This window comes from Mesoplodon mirus (genome assembly GCF_964341445.2).
Source record: "Mesoplodon mirus genome assembly, chromosome: 7".
Lineage (NCBI taxonomy): Eukaryota > Metazoa > Chordata > Mammalia > Artiodactyla > Ziphiidae > Mesoplodon > Mesoplodon mirus.
This window is the reverse complement of record NC_138983.1, coordinates 136565029-136585506: the sequence shown is the minus strand read 5'-3', so window position 1 is coordinate 136585506 and position 20478 is coordinate 136565029. Positions and strand designations below refer to the sequence as shown.

Below are 20478 nucleotides of genomic sequence, written 5' to 3'. Positions count from 1 at the left end.
TTTTAAAAGATTATCATTTCAATTTTTATAGTGGGTACCCTTCACTATAGCTTTGTAGTTACCTTAACTTTGGCTATTGACTAATTTGCTCAATTAAATCTGTTTGCGGGTTTGGTAAATTACAACCTCCCCTGGTTCCTTTGAGATCCAGCTTGGCCTACTGATTGCATCATCTGGTGGGAGTCCGAGGAGACAGCACAGTAGAGCCATGCTTGGGTTCTGGCAGCTTTGCTGGGAGGAAAGCTGTGCAGTAGAGAAGGGAAAAGATGTCTAAGCTCTGTAGTGAAAGGGATCTGGGTTCAAATCCCACTTATCAGCGCTATGGCCTTGGACAAGTAATAATTTTTGGTTGCTGTGAGGATTAAGCGAAATTGAGTATTTAATAAGCCACAATGCCTGGCTTATGATGGGAACTCAGTAAATGGCAATAACCATAATTATTACTATGCCAGTAGTTGTTTGCTTAAGTAACATTGAATTTCCACAGTATGTGTTTTCAATCAGTTGGACTATGAATATGCTGATTTTTAAAATAAAGAGCTGCATCTGTTAGGGGATTCTAATTTTGTGGTCTTGGACTTCCGTGGTGGTGCAGTGGTTAAGAATCCGCCTGCCAATGCAGGGGACATGGGTTTGATCCCTGGTCCGGGAAGATCCCACATGCCGCGGAGCAGCTAAGCCCATGCGCCACAACTACTGAGCCTGCGCTCTAGAACCCGCGAGGCACAAGTACTGAGCCTGTGTGCCACAACTGTTGAAGCCCACACGCCTAGAGCCTGTGCTCCGCAACAAGAGAAGCCACTGCATTGAGAAGCCCGCGCACCGCAAGGAAGAGCAGCCCCCGCTCGCCGCAACTAGAGAAAGCCCGCGCGCAGCAACAAAGACCCAACACAGCCCAAAATAAATAAATAAACAAACAAAAAACCCTGATTTTGTGGTCTTAACTCATTTGACGTGTAACCTATATCTGAAGGAAGTGGTCTGGTAAGTGTTTGCAAAGCGTAGATACGGCTGAGCTTTCTAAACAGGAATGGGATGTCTCTCTTTATGGGAGAAAGTGCTAATCACATAGTTTTAAAATTCTATCCGTTTAAAGTTGAAATACACATGTTATCTAGTGAAATACATTAGTTGTGAGAACCCTTGCCTACAGTTAAGACATATTTATTCCCCAATGAATTGTTTAACAATGAAAATGTATTAAATTGTCTTTTACTTGGAAAGAAGACTTTTCTGGATAAGACACCTTCATGATCTAATACTTAGCATCATGAGTTAAATAGTTACTAACATTTGGAATACACTCTATACCACTGTAGTATACAGTAACAAACATCCCATTCTATCTTAACAGTGAGCCTGAGTTAGGTAAATCAGGTGTTATTATTCCAGTTGTCAAGATAAAGAACTTTTACTTGTCTCACATCCAGTATTTTCCCACTACTCTGTACTGAGAAAACACTGTAAGAAACGTCCTGGCTTGTAGAAGACCCCTCTGAATACCAGGCCAGTGGTGGATGCTGGCCTTTTATAGTAGTTTTATTAAGATGGAGGAGGTTGAAATTAGATTATAATGTTAATTATATGCCATTAATATAGAGTTTTTATGAAGGCAGTAACTGCCTCACTATGTCATCTGTGTGGGCTCACCATCTTGTTAATTAAATGCTTATTTTTGACCATTCTGTGTTTCATATTTAACTTTGCAAACAAGTTGAGGTTGAGGAATGAGAATTTGAAAATGAACGGAAGATGAGGCCCATATTACCTGTTCACAGGGGGACTGAATTGGATACAAAGGGAATGACTTCAAACCAGTGTCACTTTGCTTCTTAGTCCTGGGGCAGAGCCATGGTCCCGTCTGTTTGAACAAAAGCCTGTGCCTATTTCAGGAGTTGAGGTAGAGTGAACGAGTAGTTACACTGTCTTCTCTTGTATTATATCCAAAATGTTAAATTATGAAAATTGTGCCCTAGAATAATTTCTTCTAAGCAATTTTAATATTCTTTTTTTTTCCAGTTAAAACATTTTAAAGCGCTTGAATTTATTGAGGAAACAGCTTAGGATTTGAGATTATGCCTCTTAACATTATCTAGTATTTTATCTGAACCTGGATTTGTGATTGTCGAGTCAAGGTTACCACCCAGAACCCTCTGTAAGAAAGGCTTTCAGGGCCCCAGAAGACCCACCTGCAAGTCTCCTATTTAGTTACTGCAATTGCTCATTCAACAAAGAGCTTGCGATATGTGGACCAGATAGCTTTCTGTGTACAGGTGCGCCTGGGCCAGAGATTGTATTTGTATCCTTGCCAGTTCTCTTGCGAATAAATGCTACTGTTGAGAAAGGGAGCTGGATGGATTGTGCTCAGAGCTATGTCATCCATTATCCGTAGTCAGAAAACACGGATGCTCAATATTATTCGATGAGTCATTTGTATTAATCTTTCAGTCTTCGGATGTTCCCCATTAATCCATATTTGCATACAAAGCTTATTTCCAATATTCCTGGTAAGTGCACGGAATGGATTTGCTTGTTATCATGCGGTGAAGGGAAGCTGGAAAATCAAATGTGCGTGAGAGTATCTGGTTGGCAAGGAAGACCACCTGACCTAACAACCACACAGCCTTTTCCTAATTCTAAGACATTCACACCACAAACATATGAGAGAAGCTGGTAAGTTGCATATTTTGAAGAAAGGTGTAAGGATTCTTGCTAAATTTTTGCTTAGTAACAAAAAAAATCTCTTTTTTAGAAGGTGACTTTGAACACTAAAGGTCTATGAATAACTATTAATATCATGAAGTTGGAATAAGAATTCAGAGCTCTAATCTTTGCCCAGTGCTTCCTGAAGGCAGTTCTTGGCCTCAGTATAATCCGTCCTTCATGTTACTTCTAGAATGATTTTCCAAAAGGTGTTATTGCCATGATAAAATATTTTTCTTCCCTTGCTGTGCAAGATTTAGCCAGATCTGGTTGACTTCAGAATCATCTGGAGAGGTTTATGAACAAAGCTTCCTGCTCTTCCCCTCTACCTTTGCAATTGAGAGAATCCAGAATTTCAGGGGTGAGACTCTGGAATTTGTCTTTTTGCCTAGGTCCTTAGGTGAATCTGATAAAACCAGTTTATAAACTTAGGGAATTGTAATTCTTCAACTTGAAGTCTTTTGTAGGTCCATCCTAACTATGGTTTGAGGCTTTTCTCTCTTATAGTCCCTGAGCATATCCTCAACTTCTCTTGCTCTGGAACTTTCTCAAGCTGTTCTCATCAGAAATGCCCTTATGTTTGCTCCAGTGGCAAGTATTATTCTCTCTCTTTCTCTCTGTATCTATCTCCCAATATAGAAAGGTTCTTGATGTTTATTGCCAAATTGCTTCCTAGAAGGTTTGCATTGACTTAAATGCCCATCTTTTTTTCTTAAAAAAACCCCAACAGCTTAATTGAGATATAATTCACGTACCATACAATTCACTCACGTAAAGCGTACAATTCAGTGGCTTTAGCCTATTCACGGTTATACAACTATCAGCACAATCAATTTTAAAATATTTTCATAACTCCAAAAGGAACTCCACCTCTTAGCCATCACCCCTTAATTCTTCATTTCATCCCGATCCCTGGGCAGCCACTTATCCACTTTCTATCTCTGTTAATTTGTCTTTTCTGCATATTTCATATAAATGGAATCATTCAATGTATGGTCCTTTGTGACCAGCTTCTTTCACTTAACAAAGTTTTAAAGGTTCATTCTTATTGTAGCATGTATCCGTATTTCATTTCTTTTCTTTTTTTTTTTTTTGCTGAGTAATATTCCATTATATGAATGTACCATATTTTATCTCTCTGTTCATCAGGTGATGAATGTTTAGGTTGTTTCCACTTTATGGCTATTATGAATAATGCTGCTATGAATGTTCATGTCCAAGTTTTTATGTGGACATAAGTTTTTATTTCCCTTGGGTTTATTATATCTTGGTGACAAATCTCTGGGTCACTTGGTAACTCTACGTTTAGCCTTTAGAAATTGCCAGACTGTTTTCCATAGTGGCTGCAGCATTTTACATTCTTACCCAGCAGTATATGAGGGTTCCAGTTTTTCTGCTTACTCACCAACACTTGCTATTATCTGTTGCTATCTCAGAATTTTGAATGAAATTGAGATTAAAGTATACTACAAAAATGAGCATAATAGAAACTAGGATATCATTAAAAAAGGCAACTTTGTGTAGTTAGTGGGCATAAAAGATCTTGCCAGTGTTAAAGATATAGATTAATATTTTGCTGAAGTTGAGGGTACATAAGCTATGTTCAACTATAATTCTGAAGCTCCATATACTATAGATTTTCTTAGTCGGAAAACCTTTCCTGTTAGTGGAGAGTTTACAGTCTGTATGATTTGAATTTCAAGAATGTTCCACTTACACAACAGCAGGTGAAGAGCCAGAGGTGCTTAACCCTAGGAGTGAACGTGCATTGTTAAGGTGTATTAATAATTAATATCAGTAACTGGGACAACCACAGCCATGAACGTCTGCTAGTGTTTCCCAAGTGCCAGGTATGGTGTTTTGTTTCATGGATTTCATGGTTTCACATTATTATTTCATAGTTCGACCTTAGGAAGTGGATCTCTCGTTGTTGTTCCTGTTCTATAGATGAGGGAGTTAAGGCTTGGGAAGCGAGGTGACTTGTCTCTGGTCACGTAGTGAGTGGATGGTGGCTGAAGAGCGTGAACCCAGACCATCTGACTCTGGAGCTCTGTTCATGCCGCCATGCTAGAGATGGGGGAAGGGGACGTGGGGTGGGAGTAGGCTAGTGGAAGGTCCTGGTAAGGCACCAGGAATTGTGTAAGGACTGACCACGGCTCTCCATGAGGGAGGACTGTCCAGGTGTGATTTCCGACAGCTCTGATGGTCACCCCTGAACCTCTGTCCATCCTGTTAACTAAAGCAGGTTGGAGGCCCCAGGGGAGGGGGGAGATGTACATTCTAGTTCCCAAACTGCCCTACCACCAGCCTTGGCTGTGCCACCTTGAGCCTGGGTTTATCCACTGTGAGGTTGGCTCCTCTTACTATCTGACCTACTGTGACAGTGCTGTCATGGGCATGACACAGGTCATGCATACAGAAACTTGAGAAATTCTACAGTCAGACGTCAAGATCTATTCCTTGGGTTGTAATAAGTGGACTTCTCAGAGAATTTCTTTTAATACGATATTTGGCCCAGTGTACTCTGTGTTTATAAGGACTGATTTTGATTTGGGAAGCAGCTGAGTTCCATGTACCTTTGCAGTCTTATAGCTGGCGTGAGTTCAAGTTCCCTCAGAATATTCGGATTTGCTAGTTTATGGTACTAGATAATGTCTTGAGGAAGTTGCTTTCTCCCCCTCCATGGTTTTTTTCTTTCCAGCTCATTAAAGTTCAGTTATAAACATTGATATCCTACATATACTTAATTTCTTAACTGTGGAAGTAGTTGTGCACCATCATTTTAATGCTGACACATTTTTTTGTTTATGGGAATTCATCCTAAGAGTGTTTTTGTTAAGAAAGCGGTTCCCTCCTAAGGCAGGAGACTGGACCATGCGTTCATTCCAGAAGCATTTGATGACCCTCTGCTGTCGGCCGGGTTCCAGGTGCTGAGGGCCCTGCGTTGTCCCATTGGATGAGGGCACTCTCGTGCAGCTGCGGTCCCCCGTGGCGGGTGGCAGGGGACACAGACTCTGCACAAAATGCATGCATCACTTAATTGATGGTACATGCTTTGCAGAGTGTGAAAGGAGAACAACGTGGGGACAGGGAGCAGGAAAGGCCTGCTGAGGAGGTAACACGGACCCTGAAATCGGAATAGGGAGGAGGAGGTGGCCATCTGAAGTGCTGGCCAGAGCACCCAGGTGGAGCCACTGCAAAAGCCCTGAAGACTGGCCTGAGCCCTGGGAGCATGTAAAGCTAGAAGGAGGAGAGGTCTGCCAGCGCAGCCTTTAGAGGTCGGCCAGCAAGCGAGCTTGTGAAGGAGGTGCCATAGAGGTGGGAGGGAACCAGGACAGTTTAGTGTTAGGAGGTGGAGACAAGAGCCTAAGGAGGGTGTGAATGTTCTGGAGGTCAAGTGAGCTGGGAACCTGGAGGGAGCCTGGGGTTTGGCTGTAGACTTTTAAAAGGTGCAGCCTCGCAGGGGGGCAGGGTGGTGTGTTGGCAAGGGTGGAAGCCCAACTGGGGAGGGAATGTGGGGCGAGGAAGTGGAGGTGGGCTCGACAGCTATTTATTGTGTGTGAGAACAGCAGAGAGAAGTAGGTGAGCAGGAAGGTGGGCCCAAGGGAAAGTTTTTTTTTTTTACTGTAAACATTTTATTGAAATATAACACATTTAGAAAAGTGCACAGTAAAGATAGGAGATACTGTGCACATTTGCTGATGTGAGTGTTCCAGTAGGGAGGGAGCAGTGATGCTGCAGAGGAGTGGGTGTGGGGAAGCAGGCCGAGCGGTGCAGCCCCTGAGGGGACCAGATGGACAGGCTGCCCAGCAGCCCAGGTGGAGAGCCCTGGGCTTGGGTCAGACTGGGGACGTTTCCTCCATTGCAGTGTATGAAGAAGGAATATTCAATTTCAAAGTTGGAAGAATCACATTTTAATAACAACACAATATTTTGAGATACTGCCTATATTCCGAAGCTTTCTCATTGCTTTTCTGCTCCTTGATAAAGCAATGACCTATTTAGTGATTCTGGGTGTATCTTGATTATACTTTGTCATATCAAATGTGTCATATGACAGTTTTTTCTTACCAGGGGCTACCATTACTGGTGTCCACAAGTTCTCAGATTTTGATAAACACAGTCACAAGGTCAAAGGGGAAATGTTTTCACAGTCTCATACCCCTGGGATTGCCCTCAGTTTCCTACCAAGGCAGCCAGTTCTGAATGGTCAGACCCAGGAGAGAGGGGATGCTTATTGAACCGTGCCTGGATTTCTGCACCTGCTTTTGCCCTTGGAGCATTTTCTGATTCCCAGGAGGCTGGGAAGCTGGTTGGAAAGGGCTAAGAGACAAGAGAAGCAGGTAGTGCTTTAGGCTACTTTGTGGGGCTGGAGAGATAAGACATTCCAGGTGAAGGGCTGCGAAGGCTATCAGAACAGAGGGGCCAGGGTCCCAGAGGCCAGGAGGCAGCCTGAAGCCCGGCTCTGGTTTTCCCCTCAAGCTATTTGTTGACTAGGCTGTGCTGGCCAGCAGGCCAACAAGTCATGCCAAAAGCAGCTGAATAGCAGAGTGGGATTTTGGTAGTTTCACTTTGCTGGGAAGAAAAAAATTGGAATTCCGGGCCCACCAAGGAAGAAGCTCCCTAGGAAACACCTACCTAGAAATTTCCGTTGCCACTCCCGGAAGGTCAAACCTAGGAGCAGACTGTGTCTTGTAGGCCTGCAGAAACTGCCGACCAGTCTGGAGTCAGCTTGGTGGGGTGGGGGGCCCTTCTGCCTCCTGCCGGAGGATGGGCAGAGGGTGGAGGCCGGTGGAGGCAGATGGTCTCTCCGAAAGGTGCCACAAGGCTTGCAGACGCTGGTGGCTTTCTGTTCCTTGATCCACATGCATTTACTTTGTGAACACCCCTCAGCTCAGACACTAATGATCTGTGTGCTTCTCTGTAGGCCGGTGATACACCGCGGTTTAAGGTTTCCACCTGAAATCTTGTAAGAGCAGAATGGAAGACTCCTGATAGGGTCCTCTTTGGAATTGCCTTCGCATTTTACCAGCCAACCAGCTATTCTCTGTAAAAAGGAAAAGGCAAACATCAAGGTCTATCATCCTTTAGAATTCCCACTGAGTGCTGGCTCCTTTTGAATTCTCAACGATATTAATGTAGAATTGTTAGGCTAAGACCCCCAGCATGTCCTTAGCCTAGGTTTTTCTTTTCTTTGAGTGAATGGTAAGAGTTCTTTTGAGTGACTTGATGGGATTCGAATGCATTGCTGACAAACTCTCAAATGGGATGGGAGGATCAATCTTTGGTTTTTTTTGGTGCATAAAAAGTTCTTATCTGAACTAGGAAAATAAAGCCCGTGTTTCTTGGGTTGACACAAAGAAAGATTTGCTTGCATGCCTCTTTTGAGGCATGAAGAAAGGAGTGCCACAGCCCTGACTGGAAAAAATAACCTTCTTTCAAAGACGAGAACCCTTAGTTGATAGTCTCTGAAGCCCTTTGTGTGCACAAGAAAAGTAGGAGGAATCATTGCCTAATGTGGAGATTTCTGTGGGAGAAGTGGAAGGCAAAGGGACACAAATGGAGAGGCAGAGATGGCCAAGGTGACCGTTGCAGGCCTGTTTGACCTCATTCCTTGCTTGCTCTTGTCATCCTGTGTTTTATACTCTGTGTTTTTTAAAAAACCTTAGTTCAGCTCTCTTCTGGTTACACAGTGTTGTCCTTGTTTATGGCCAGAAACAAATTAGGAAAAGTTACTTAGGATATATTCTACAATAGTTTTTATTTTAATTTAATTTAATTTAATTTAATTTATCTATTTTTATTTTTTGGCTGCACTGTGCGGCTTGCGGATCTTCATTCCCTGACCAGGGATTGAACCCGGGCCCCGGCAGTGACAGCACTGAGTCCTAACCCCTGGACCGCCAGGGAGGTCCCTCTACAATAGTTTTTAGACTGTAACAGATAGTTCAGTCTCATAATATTAAAAGTGTAGCTTACGCCGACACTTATCTGCCATTCTCCCCTGCTCACGACCCAGTTTCTGAAGGTTTTTTCTGGAGTTTTTTCCCCAGTGGCATAAAATTTTCTCTGGAGTTTTTTTGCAGTCTTGTGCATTTCACTATTTGCTTCATTGCCAACATTTATAACAAATGTGAAATGTGAATGGCATCGGTAGAAATACCTGGAGGACCCCATTATGATCACTTCTTCATCCTTTATCTTTACCCTTAGACCTCTCTGCTTATACGGAAATATTCCAAATCCATAACTGCTTAATTAAGCACCCCTTTTTTATTTGGAACCTAGTCAAAAGTTTATTATTATAATTTTAACAATTTGTTGAAAGCCTTTCTGAAGGCCTTGTTCCCTGATTATTTTCTCAGAAGCTTTTAGTTCCTTTGGTGTACTTCCCTTCACTGGAATTGTGCTTATTTTATTTCCTCGTGGAATTAAAAAATGATATTTTAGTCCTACTACTCTGCCCTCACTTGTAGGTTTCCAGGAGCTCTTTAGCTGGGGCCATAGTGGCCCCTTAAGATGGAACTGGGCTCTGACAAACGGAGGGACCTCAGGCCGACCAGACCCAGGACTGTGGGTGAGTCATCACCCTGTCTGTGGTCACCTGGTCCTTGGTGAACTGTAGGCTGGTCCTGCGCTAGCCCTCCCCCTGGCCCCTGGCTGGGGTGAAGCTCGAATAAACAGTGTCTGCTGGGGCGTGGGTCACCTTGCTGGGCAAGGAGAGGGCGTTGCTGATAGTTTTCACTTCTCATTTTCATTTTTTCTCAATGGAAATACTAATTTGTTGTGAATTTTTAAAATTGAGAAACTATGGGATGGATTATTTGGGCTTCCCCTTTTCAGCAAGAATGGGGAATTTATGTTGAAATCTGTATACGTTTGTTATTTGTCCATTGTTACTTCCTCTACCAGTTCCTGTTCACCATTTAGAACCAAGTTCAGTTTTTTTTCCCTTCTGAGTTCCAAAACTATTTCTTCCAGAAATCAATGAAATGTAAAATCTCAGCTTGCCATTCCACATGAGTGAACATTGTGGAAGCCTTTTTTTCCCACATTTAATTAATTAATTAATTAACTGAAGTATGGTTGATTTACAATGTTGTATTAGTTTCTGGTGTACAGCAAAGTGATTCAATCATGCATATATATATGTAGACTTTTTCATATTTTTTCCATTATAGGTTATTATAAGATATTGAATATAGTTCCCTGTGCTATACAGTAGGACGTTGTTTAGCCATTCTCTCTATAATAGTTTGCATCTGCTAATCCCAAACTCCCACTCCATCCCTTTCCCATCCCCATCCCCCTTGGTAACCACAAGTCTGTTCTCTAGTCCATGAGTCTGTTTCTCTTTCGTAGATAAGTTCATTTGTGTCCTATTTTAGATTCCCCATATAACTGATATCATATGGTATTTGTCTTTCTCTGTCTGACTTTCTTCACTTAGTATGATCATCTCTAGGTCCATCCATGTTGCTGCAAATGGCATTATTTCAGTTCTTTTTTATGGCTGAGTAATATTCCATCGTCTATATGTATCACATCTTCTTGATCCATTCATCTGTCGATGGGCACTTAGATATAGTAGAAGCCCTTTATTTCCAGTCTGCTTGGTCTGATCTTATAGCTCTCATGTTTACTGTAGCACCTCAGTTGTGCGGTGGTGATCAGCTGTGCAGAGCAGAGCTCTCGTTGTGATTCTGTCCTGTTATGTCTTCTGAATCACGAGGATATGGGTTTAAACAACTTTGTCGGCTGTCGTGACATTAAATCAGCTGAAGGAGTCGATGAGTGATACTTCTCAGACTGGTGCTGGCACATGGTGGCACATCCTGTCCTGAGCTTGGCCTTTGAGTACTGTCTTCCCTCGGGCATGCCATGGCCACAGTGCTGAGCTGGATGATAGCTTCTGTAAAATGGAAGCTGCCCAAGACGAGTGGTTCCCAAAGTACCCTCCCCCGAAACGATAGTGTTCTAGAGCTAGACCAAGGTGTTTTTTCATTTAAATAAAAATAAAGGATAGGGCTTCCCTGGTGGCGCAGTGGTTGAGAGTCCGCCTGCTGATGCAGGGGACATGGGTTCGTGCCCCGGTCCGGGAAGATCCCACATGCCGTGGAGCAGCTGGGCCCGTGAGCCATGGCCGCTGAGCCTGCGGGTCCGGAGCCTGTGCTCCGTGGCGGGAGAGGCCACAACAGTGAGAGGCCAGCGTACCGCAAAAAAAAAAATAAATAAAGGATAGAATTTTCTTTATTTTGAGCTTCTGTCCCATGAAATTTCATTAACTCTTTGTTGCTATTACTGCCAATCACCTTAGCACTAGGAGGTGACAAATGAACAAGTAGCAAAAAAAGTTAGTGGAAAACTTGGGAATACCTAGTCTTGCTTAATCTGATAGTTTAAAAAAATTATAAAATGAGCTTGGATGTGATTTTTATATAGCTCATATAATGGAGCCATTTATGCCGGAATCTTAACACAGGTCAAGTAATCTTAGTTTATGGAACGAGAAGCAGGGTGGAATGGTGGCCACCACATGGGCTCAGTAGCCACATGCCTGGGCTTCTGGGCATCACAGCTCTGCCACATAATAGCTCTTACCAGCTCTGTTACCCTGGGCAAATCACTTAATCTCTCACTTTCTCTGTCCCTCACCTATAAAGTAGAGACAATAATGTACCAGCTTCATGGGTTATTGTGAAGATTAAATGAATTAATACATGTAAAGTACTTAGAACATGCCTGGCACGTAGTAAGTGCTATACAAATGTTAGCTAATATTGTTTTGTGACATAAAAAATATGTATGTTAATATTTCATGGTGCTTGGCAAAGAACACTGTGGTCCTGTCTTGTGAACATATTTGAGAACTGTGGGCTTGGAATCTCTCTTCTAGTTCTGCAAGTCTATTATCCTGTGTCATAGAATTGGATTCCCCATAATCTGTCTTTTCCCTTTTTATAAGTTAGTGCTTTAATGAACGTGTTCTTCTTTTTTTTCCCCTCTCTACATAGAGTGAAATCATTCTTACCAAGTGGAATCTAATCTTAAATATGACTTCAGAAGGTGTCCTTTCTGTTTCTTGACATAAAGGTGTTTTTGTATTGTGTACATTAGTTACAGTTGTTTTCTACTATTACACAGCTAATATCCTTCAGTTCTTTATTCTACGGTTGAGAACACTGAAGCTCAGAGAGAGTAAACCAATTGTCAAAAGCTAAGAGTGGCAGATCTGTGATTTTAAGCCAGGCTCTCTGAATCCCAAGCCTGCTCTCATTTAAGTACGGCAAATGCAAGTTGCGGTTCCAGTGGCTGCGTTCGTATTCCAGTGTAACTAACCTAAAGCAAGCTCAAGCAGCATTCCTTTAAATGGAGACGGATTCCTATGTGAGTATTCCTGAAGGATGCTCTTTTTATACTTGGGTCAGTAAAAGTCACCAGATAGCTGTACCTGTTCATTCCAAGAAAGGTGAAAGGTGAAGCAAACAAAAACAAGCAATTGCTTGTACATCAGGCCAGAGAGCCTCTGGGCCCAGCCATTGCCTGTTTGCCCCAGGAGAACCTTCCTGTCCGTGCACACTGCTGCCCTAGGCCTAAGGGGGAGGCGCTGGCTGGCCTCCTGGCCTGGGTGTCTGTTCCCCGCCCAGCCTTCTCACGTGCCCTGAGGTCTCCCCACCGCTGGCCGCGCCGGGCTGACTGCTGAGTTTGTGCACGGCGGCGGGGACAGTTGTTGCAGGCTGGGCAGCAGGAGCTCAGGGAGAGAACGAGAAGGAAATCTGCCTCCTCACCCCCACTCTGCTGGCTGGTCCCCTTCTGTTCTGAGCTCCCCCACAGCTCCCTCCCTAGATTGCAAAGCCACCTCCTCCACTTTCTTTCTCACAGTTTTTATATTCATTTTGCAAGTCTATCAGCCTCCCTCTAACTTCTTTCTATGGCGTGCGTCGTGTAGGATTTCAGGGAAGGAGTTAGCAGTCTCTGCTGGTTAGTTTGCCGTGAGCCAGAAAAGTTGATTTGCAAGTGCACTGTCTAGATGGGGGCACACTTCCTTCCATGTAAAGAATGACGCATCTGGAAGGCCCCTCACCAGTGCAGAAACCTCTGCTGCATTCTTAGTGTTTCTGAGGTTCAACAATGTGCCATAATACCGGGGAATTTAACAACTATCTATAACAACGTTTTAAAGTGAGATTGTATTTATAGTTCATCCTGTCATCCCGGGTGCACATCTACCTTTGAAGGTGCATCTGGGCCTCTTCTTCCACCTCTACGTGCAGGTGATGAAACGGGAGCTTCTCGACTCCAAGTCCTGAGTGGTTCTGGAGAATTGGCTTCTTCCGGTGATGGTGGGAACCAGGCTGGTGGATGGTGAGGGGATACGGCTGTGGGGTGGGAACCAGGAGGAGGGCAGGCGATGTGGAGGCTGGGTCACTGGGCCACTCCATCGTCCGGCTCCGGGCCAGCCTTACTAGTGCAGCGGCTGGAAAGGCAGGCGTTTCTCTTTCCTTCTTTCTCCCGCTCACGTTTCCTCACTGTCCTTTTTACCACGCAGGCGTCCCCGGTGGGCTGGGAAGCCAGCCGCCCATCCCTCCCACTAGACTGTGAGCTCCGTGGGAGCAGAGCTCTCGCTCAACCTTTCATGCTCGATGTTCACAAAGCGTGAAAAGAATTGCTACCGGTTCTCGAATGTTCGTCATTATGCTACGTGATCCCAAATGCTGTCATGTTGTCTTGAATCTAAGATGTTGGTGGTAAGAAACAACAATTATTTTATGTGTCATTACAAAAGGAAAAAGCCTTGCCAATTAAACCCTGATTCAAGGGCTTTTGGGTACTTAGAATTTTTATTAGATACTTGTTGAAAGAGCTCTTTTAGATTTATTTAGGTATAGATTTTTTATCACATCACTTGTGCATACATAAAAGGGAAAATATAAGTGAAATGAATTGTTTAAGATATTCCTAAAATGCTGTCGCTTTCAGAGGCTGACTCTTCAGATCACTTTTGACTCAGGGTCATCGATGTCTCTGTGCCATCAAGAGTGCTGGTGACACAGCATTTCTGAAAATAGGGCACCCTGCTCTCACCAGGAATCTCCTCCAAACAGCTTGTACCCATTCTAGGAGTTCTGATCCCGGTGTTTTTTTGCGGTACGCGGGCCTCTCAGTGTTGTGGCCTCTCCCGTTGTGGAGCACAGGCTCCGGACGCACAGGCTCAGCGGCCATGGCTCACGGGCCCAGCCGCTCCGCGGCATGTGGGATCTTCCCGGACCGGGGCACGAACCCGTGTCCCCTGCATCGGCAGGCGGACTCTCAACCACTGCGCCACCAGGGAAGCCCCCGGTGTTTTTTTTATTCAGCCTGTGGCAGGCCTGTCTTTCCACATATCTCAGTAATTACATTGCACAAAGCAGCATCATTCACGACGCTGTCTCTTATACCCAAGTCCCATAGGTTTGTGGGGCAAGATCATTTTTCCAGTGATGGATATTTGCTTCCCTAATCAAATTTGTGCCCAGGTGCTGTTCCCATGCCTTTCAGTTTTAATGCCAAATTACAGTGTCATCTTTTTGCATTTAAAATGGCAGTTACACTCAGGGTGTCTAGTGCTGACAATACACATGACTCAGTGAAGCAAGGAGAGAACTAATGAAGGGCTGCGAGCAAGGTCACACACGAGCAGGCGGTGCATCCACAGCCTCACTGCCACCTGGGTGAGAGCAACTGTGGGACCCCAGTGTTGTAAAATGGACCCCTCGTTCAGACACTTTAACAGGTGAAAAAAAGTGCATTAGAGACTGGGTGAAATGCAGACTGTTAAGTCTTAACAACAGCCATGCCGGGCAGATAATTTGGATTTTCCACCGAGGAGACTGAGGATTAGTCTGTGGCTTACTAACATCACACCTAGTAAGCACATGGTAGATTTGGGGGCATAGAACCCGGATTTGTCTGATGCTAAAGCTCCTACTTTCAATTATATAACACTATTCATTCATTCATATATATATATATTATATATATGTAACATATATATAATATATATGTATATATATAGGACCTAGAACAGCATCTGGCACGTTTAATAAACATTTGTTGTTAATAAGTATTTAATAAATATTTGTTGAATAAAATCATTAGAGAGGATAGAAATGCTTCTCTTCCTGGAAATGAAGTCTCTAACATTTTAGACAGGGGGTGAAAGAAGGAAGGTAGGTGGCCATTTTCTAGACAAGGTACAGCTTGTGGATCTCGGGTTCTTTCAGGTCAAGAAGAGGAGTGGAGGAAGTCTGTCCCTAGCTCACAGAGCCAGTCAGCACTTGCCTGTTGGACAGCGCTAAGGTAGTTCCTGGAATCATCCTTCCGCCTCTCCTATAAATCAAGATCAACAGGGTTCTATAAATTGTGCAGTTAAAAAAGTAGTAATAAAAAAGGAAATCAAATATGACAAGCCTTACTCTGAAGAAAGTTCAGGTACAGGGCATTGGTTATTTGATAAATTGCTAGGTTTATAAAACTATGAGGACTTCCCTGTTGGCACAGTGGTTAAGAATCCGCCTGCCAATGCAGGGGACACGGGTTTGAGCCCTGGTCCAGGAAGATCCCACCTGCTGCGGAGCAACTAAGCCCGTGCACCACAACTACTGAGCCTGCGCTCTAGAGCCCGTGAGCCGCAACTACTGAGCCTGCATGCCACAACTACTGAAGCCCGTGCGCCTAGAACTCGCGCTCCACGACAAGAGAAGCCACCGCAATGAGAAGCCTGCACACCGCAACAAAGAGTAGCCCCCGCTCGCCACAACTAGAGAAAGCCCGGGCCCAGCAATGAAGACCCAACACAGCCAAAAATAAATAAATAAATTTATAAATAAAATACAAAAATATGAAATGTTTTGAAAATTCTGAAGGTCTTATAGCTCATCAGTAAAATATGAAAGTTGACACATTTGAGCACTACCATGTGCTAAATCTGTGCCTGGGATTTTTACATATATCATGTAACCCTCACTGTAACACCAGTAGGTAATTATCATATCCATTTTACATAGGATAATATCGAGGCTCAAGGTGTTTAAGTGATTTGGCCGAAGGATGTAACTACTGAGTAGCTGAGTCATTGGGGAAGCCCGGATGTTCAACTCAGAGTCTGTGGATTTTCTACTGTACTCTGCTGCTTCCCATCTAAGCTTAAGGCTAGAAACCACTTTATACTCTCGTTTTACAGATAAGGAAGCTGATGCTAGAGGATTTTTAAGTGACTTACTTAGTAGCGGAGTCATACCTAAAATTCAGTTTTCTTGAACAATTTATTAAACAATAAATAATTGCAGAATGTCACACTGTTTTGAATAGTTTAGTAGTTACAGAAGCTCAATAGGTCTTATAAGTATCAATATATCTTAAAGAACAAGAACTGGGTATTCTGTATCACTGCTTTAGATTCCAGACACTTTTTGAATTAAAGAATTTTCACCATCTTTTTTTAGTTTAATTTTTTTATAATGTATTTTTAAAATAAATTTATTTATTTATTTTGTTTTTGGCTGTGTTGGGTCTTTGTTGCTGTGTGTGAGCTTTCTCTAGTTGCGGCGTGCGGGCTTCAGTAGTTGCGGCACATGGCCTCCAGAGTGCAGGCTTAGCAGTTGTGGCTCACGGGCTTAGTTGCTCTGCGGCATGTGGGATCTTCCCGGACCAGGGCTTGAACCCGTGTCCCCTGCATTGGCAGACGGACTCTTAACCACTGCGCCACCAGGGAAGCCCTTTTAATTTAATTTAATTTTGTTTTGGCTGTGCTGGGTCTTTGTTGCTGCCCGCGGGCTTTCTCTAGTTGTGGCTAGTGGGGGCTACTCTTCGTTGCGGTGTGCGGACTTCTCATTGCAGTGGCTTCTCTTGTTGCGTAGCACAGGCTCTAGGCACGCGGGCTTCAGTAGTTGTGGCACGCGGGCTCAGTAGTTGTGGCTCACGTGCTCTAGAGCGCAGGCTCAGTAGTTGTGGCACATGGGCCTAGTTGCCCTGCAGCATGTGGGATCTTCCTGGACCAGGGCTCGAACCCATGTCCCCTGCATTGGAGGTGGATTCTTAACCACTGGACCACCAGGGAAGTCCAAGAGTTTTCACCATCTTGGGCTTCTTTATGTGCTAACAGTATTCTAAAATTATTGGGAGCTGACACTGTGGGCAGTATTTCACACCCCTATTGCTAAATTTTACTAGCAGGCTTTCCTATGTGTCGATGAACTGTTCTGTTATTTTGCTCCCATCTGCCAAGTGGTTATTTTCTTTTTTTCTCCCCCTTTATCCTTGCCTTCTGCAGTCTCTGGTATTTTATGTCATGTAATGTATACTTCCTTATTTTGGTAAGATTAGAAAAAAGGTATTTCAGTCTAGAGTAAATATCCTGTCCCTTCCCATCTCTTCTTTCTTGTTCCTGTTCATCCTTGAAGATTCACCTTCTCTGAGAAGTCATCCGTGGACACCCCCATTGGGATCAGGTGTCTTCTTCTCTCTTCCCCCTGCAACCGATCTGTACAAATGGTCAAGGACATGCCACACGACAGATCTAGAGTTACTCATATTCCTTGACCTGAAGGAACTTCGAGTTGAGATGGGGAGGCAGGCATTTAGACAGAAAAATGCAATATGATTGAACCTTTTTAAAAAATCTAATATGTGAGTGTTTATCATGGAGCAGGCATTGTGCTAAGCATTTTATGTGCATTATTTCATGTTCTGTCAATAACCCGATTTTACAGAGAAGGAGAGGGATTTAGAGACTGTCCTTGCTTTGCCTGAGGTCAGTTAAGTCACAGAATTGCTCCCGAAATCCGGGTCCAGAGCCCAAGCTCGTAGCCACTCTGCCTCTTGTACCGACTTCTGCCTCTGCACAGATGTGTCCCCTGGGCCCTTGCACGCTAGGCACAGGGAGAGGACAGCTCCAGTGCTGGAGTTCAGAAACTAATAGTTACTCTACAGCCATACAGCCACTGTAACTGACTCCAAATTATCCCTCAGAGACTTCAAAAGAATTCAAGATATAGCACATTGTATGTCCAAATGCATTCATCACAAAAGATTAAAAATAACCTGTTTATCAACACAAGATTAAATACATTATGATATATTCATATAATGAAATGATGCAGCTGTAATAAAGAATGAGGAAATGCTATATGGATGTGGAACAATGTAAAGGGTATGATATTATATGGAATAAATAAGGTTTAAAAGAGATGCTGCTTTGTATAGAATCAATAGCATGCTGCTGTGTGTGGTTGCAGAGGCATGGAGTGTTTAAATTTTGCTTGTATATGCATAAAATATCTTTGGAAGAATAGATAACAAATTGATGGTATGGGTTGATTCTGAAGAATGGATAAGGGATTCCAGGTAGAGAGAAATAATAAGCACCTTTCTAGAATGAAAACAAATAAGAAAGGCACTCTGGGCTGGTGTGTTTCCAGAGCGAGAGGGGTGAGCCTGCCTGGATCCTCGCTGTGTCCCCTTGTGCACTTGAGTGATTGTGCAATTGACAAACTAAGTTGAAAAAAAAAAATCTCAGATTCCTGTATGGGAAAAGCACAACATCTCTTCTGTGGTATTAATTCCTGTTGAAAATACATGTCCTGAATCTAACCATGAAGAGACATCAGACTAACTCAAATTGAGGGACCTTCTGAAAAACAAATGGCCTGTGCATTTCCAAAATGTCAAGGTCGTGGAGAACTAGGAAAGACTGGGGACTGTTCCCAATCAGAGGGGACAGACGGGACGTGTCCGCGGGACGCACCGTGTGCGATGCCAGATTGGATCCTGGGCCAGAAAAAGAGGGGTTTCCTTCTCTGCAAAGGACGGTAATCAGACAATTGGCAGAAATTGAATGTGGTCTGTAAATTAGGTAATAGTACTGTTTTCATGTTAACGTCCTGATTGTGATAGTACTGTGGTTATATGAGAAAATGTCCTGTTTTTAGGAAACAGGCACTTAAGAATTTAGTAGTAAAGGGGCTTTGTGTCTGCAACTTACTCTCAAATAGTTCAAGTTAAAAAAACAAAAGAGAGAGAGGGAGAGAGAAGGAGAGAGAATAATAAAGTAAGCATGGTAAAATGTTACCGTTTGGGGAACCTGAGTGAAGAAGTACAGGAATTCTTTGTACTATTTATGCTGCTTTTCTGTCTGAAATTATTAAAAAATAAAAAAATTTAAAAAAGCACTTCTGATGTGGAACATTTTATGATTTTGTAATACTGATCCTTTTATGTCCTTTTATATAATTTTTTGATTTTCTTCCTATAGATCTTTATATTGTTGGTGACATTTATTCCTAGGTTTCTTAATATTTTTGTTCCTTTTTAAAAAAATACAAGTTTTGTTGAGGTATAATTCACATACTGTGCAACTCACCCTGACCATCTTTTTATGAATGCTTAGATAGTACCATTATATAGGAAGGTATGCTTTTTTTTTTAAGACAACTTTATAGGATATAATTTACACATGATGAAATGCACATATTTTAATTGAATAGGTTGATGACTTTTGACACGTGAATTCCCCATGTAACCACCCCCCAGTCTAGATGCAGGATAGAGAACATTTCCATTTCTCCAGAGAGTGTGCCCCCAGCCCCTTTGCTTATATAGTCACCTGTTGGCGACATGGGCATCTTTTCCAGGACCCTCCGGTGTGTGCAGGGCGAGTGTGTGTGTGGTGGGGTGCCGTCGGGCGGGGGTGAGGATGGTAGCATTGCAGCCGAGCAGGAGCAGGTTCCTCAGTGGCTCCAAAGAGGCTCCCAGGCTGTTTGGACGTGGCTTTTCTGTATCCCAGACTTAGGCCCTGACATTGGGTGTTCCAGTTTCTTTTCTTTCTTCTATGGGCCTTATTCTGGTTCAGAGGTTGGAGCGTGTGTAGCCTAAGAATGTTTCTCAGCTTATTTCCATTAACAATGGAGAAAATTCTGGCTGGGTTCTGGTCTTTTTTTTTTTTTTTTTTAAAGAGGTGTGCAATTTGTTTATTTTTGAAATTTTTTGGCCACACCCCGAGGCACCGGGGATCTTAGTTCCCTGACCAGGGATCGAACCCACACCCCCTGCATTGAAAGGCAGAGACTTAACCACGGGACCACCAGTGCAATCCCTGGGCAGTGGTCTTTCTTACCTTTAGTTGAATGGTGTTCTGAGCAGTTTGGCCTTTCCTGTCTATTCTGCTATTTAATGGGCTGGTGGGAGGAGGTGTGTCAGGCCTGGCTGCCCTGTTAAACAGCAGATCTCATGTGACCTTTAAAATGTCAGTGTTTTATCATCATCAGAAGGGAAGATTGATTAAAACATCTATTTTGGAAAATAATAATGTTTCAAGATGTAGATTTTGTGCACATTGATGTTTAGTTGATGTTTGATTTGCTCACCCATCACCCCTGTATGGACCCAATGGGAAACAAAGTTTATATTTGTATTCACCGAATTGTGGCCCAGAAAATTCAGCTCCCTCTGCCTGCCATTTTTATCGCGTTTTGTGACTTTTATTATTCTGCTGTTCATTTTGAATTGGTGGTATAGGAAGTCAGTGTCTAAACAAGTGTGCAGGGACTTCCCTGGTGGTCCAGTGGGAAAGAATCGGCTTCCAATGCAGGGGACTTGGGTTCGATCCCTGGTTGGGGAACTAAGATCCCACATGCCTTGGGGCAACTAGGCCCGCATGCCACAACTACTGAGCTCTCGCGCCTCAACAAGAGAGCCCGAGTGCCACAAACTACAGAGCCCACGCACCACAACTAGAGA

At 43.4% G+C, this 20478-nt stretch overlaps 1 protein-coding gene across 2 annotated transcripts in view; it reads left to right on the top strand.

The window, feature by feature from the left end:
* The window catches only part of PRDM10 (PR/SET domain 10), a 97808-nt gene that overhangs the window by 12936 nt on the left and 64394 nt on the right, over positions 1-20478 (top strand). The gene's annotated exons all lie outside the window — the stretch shown is intronic.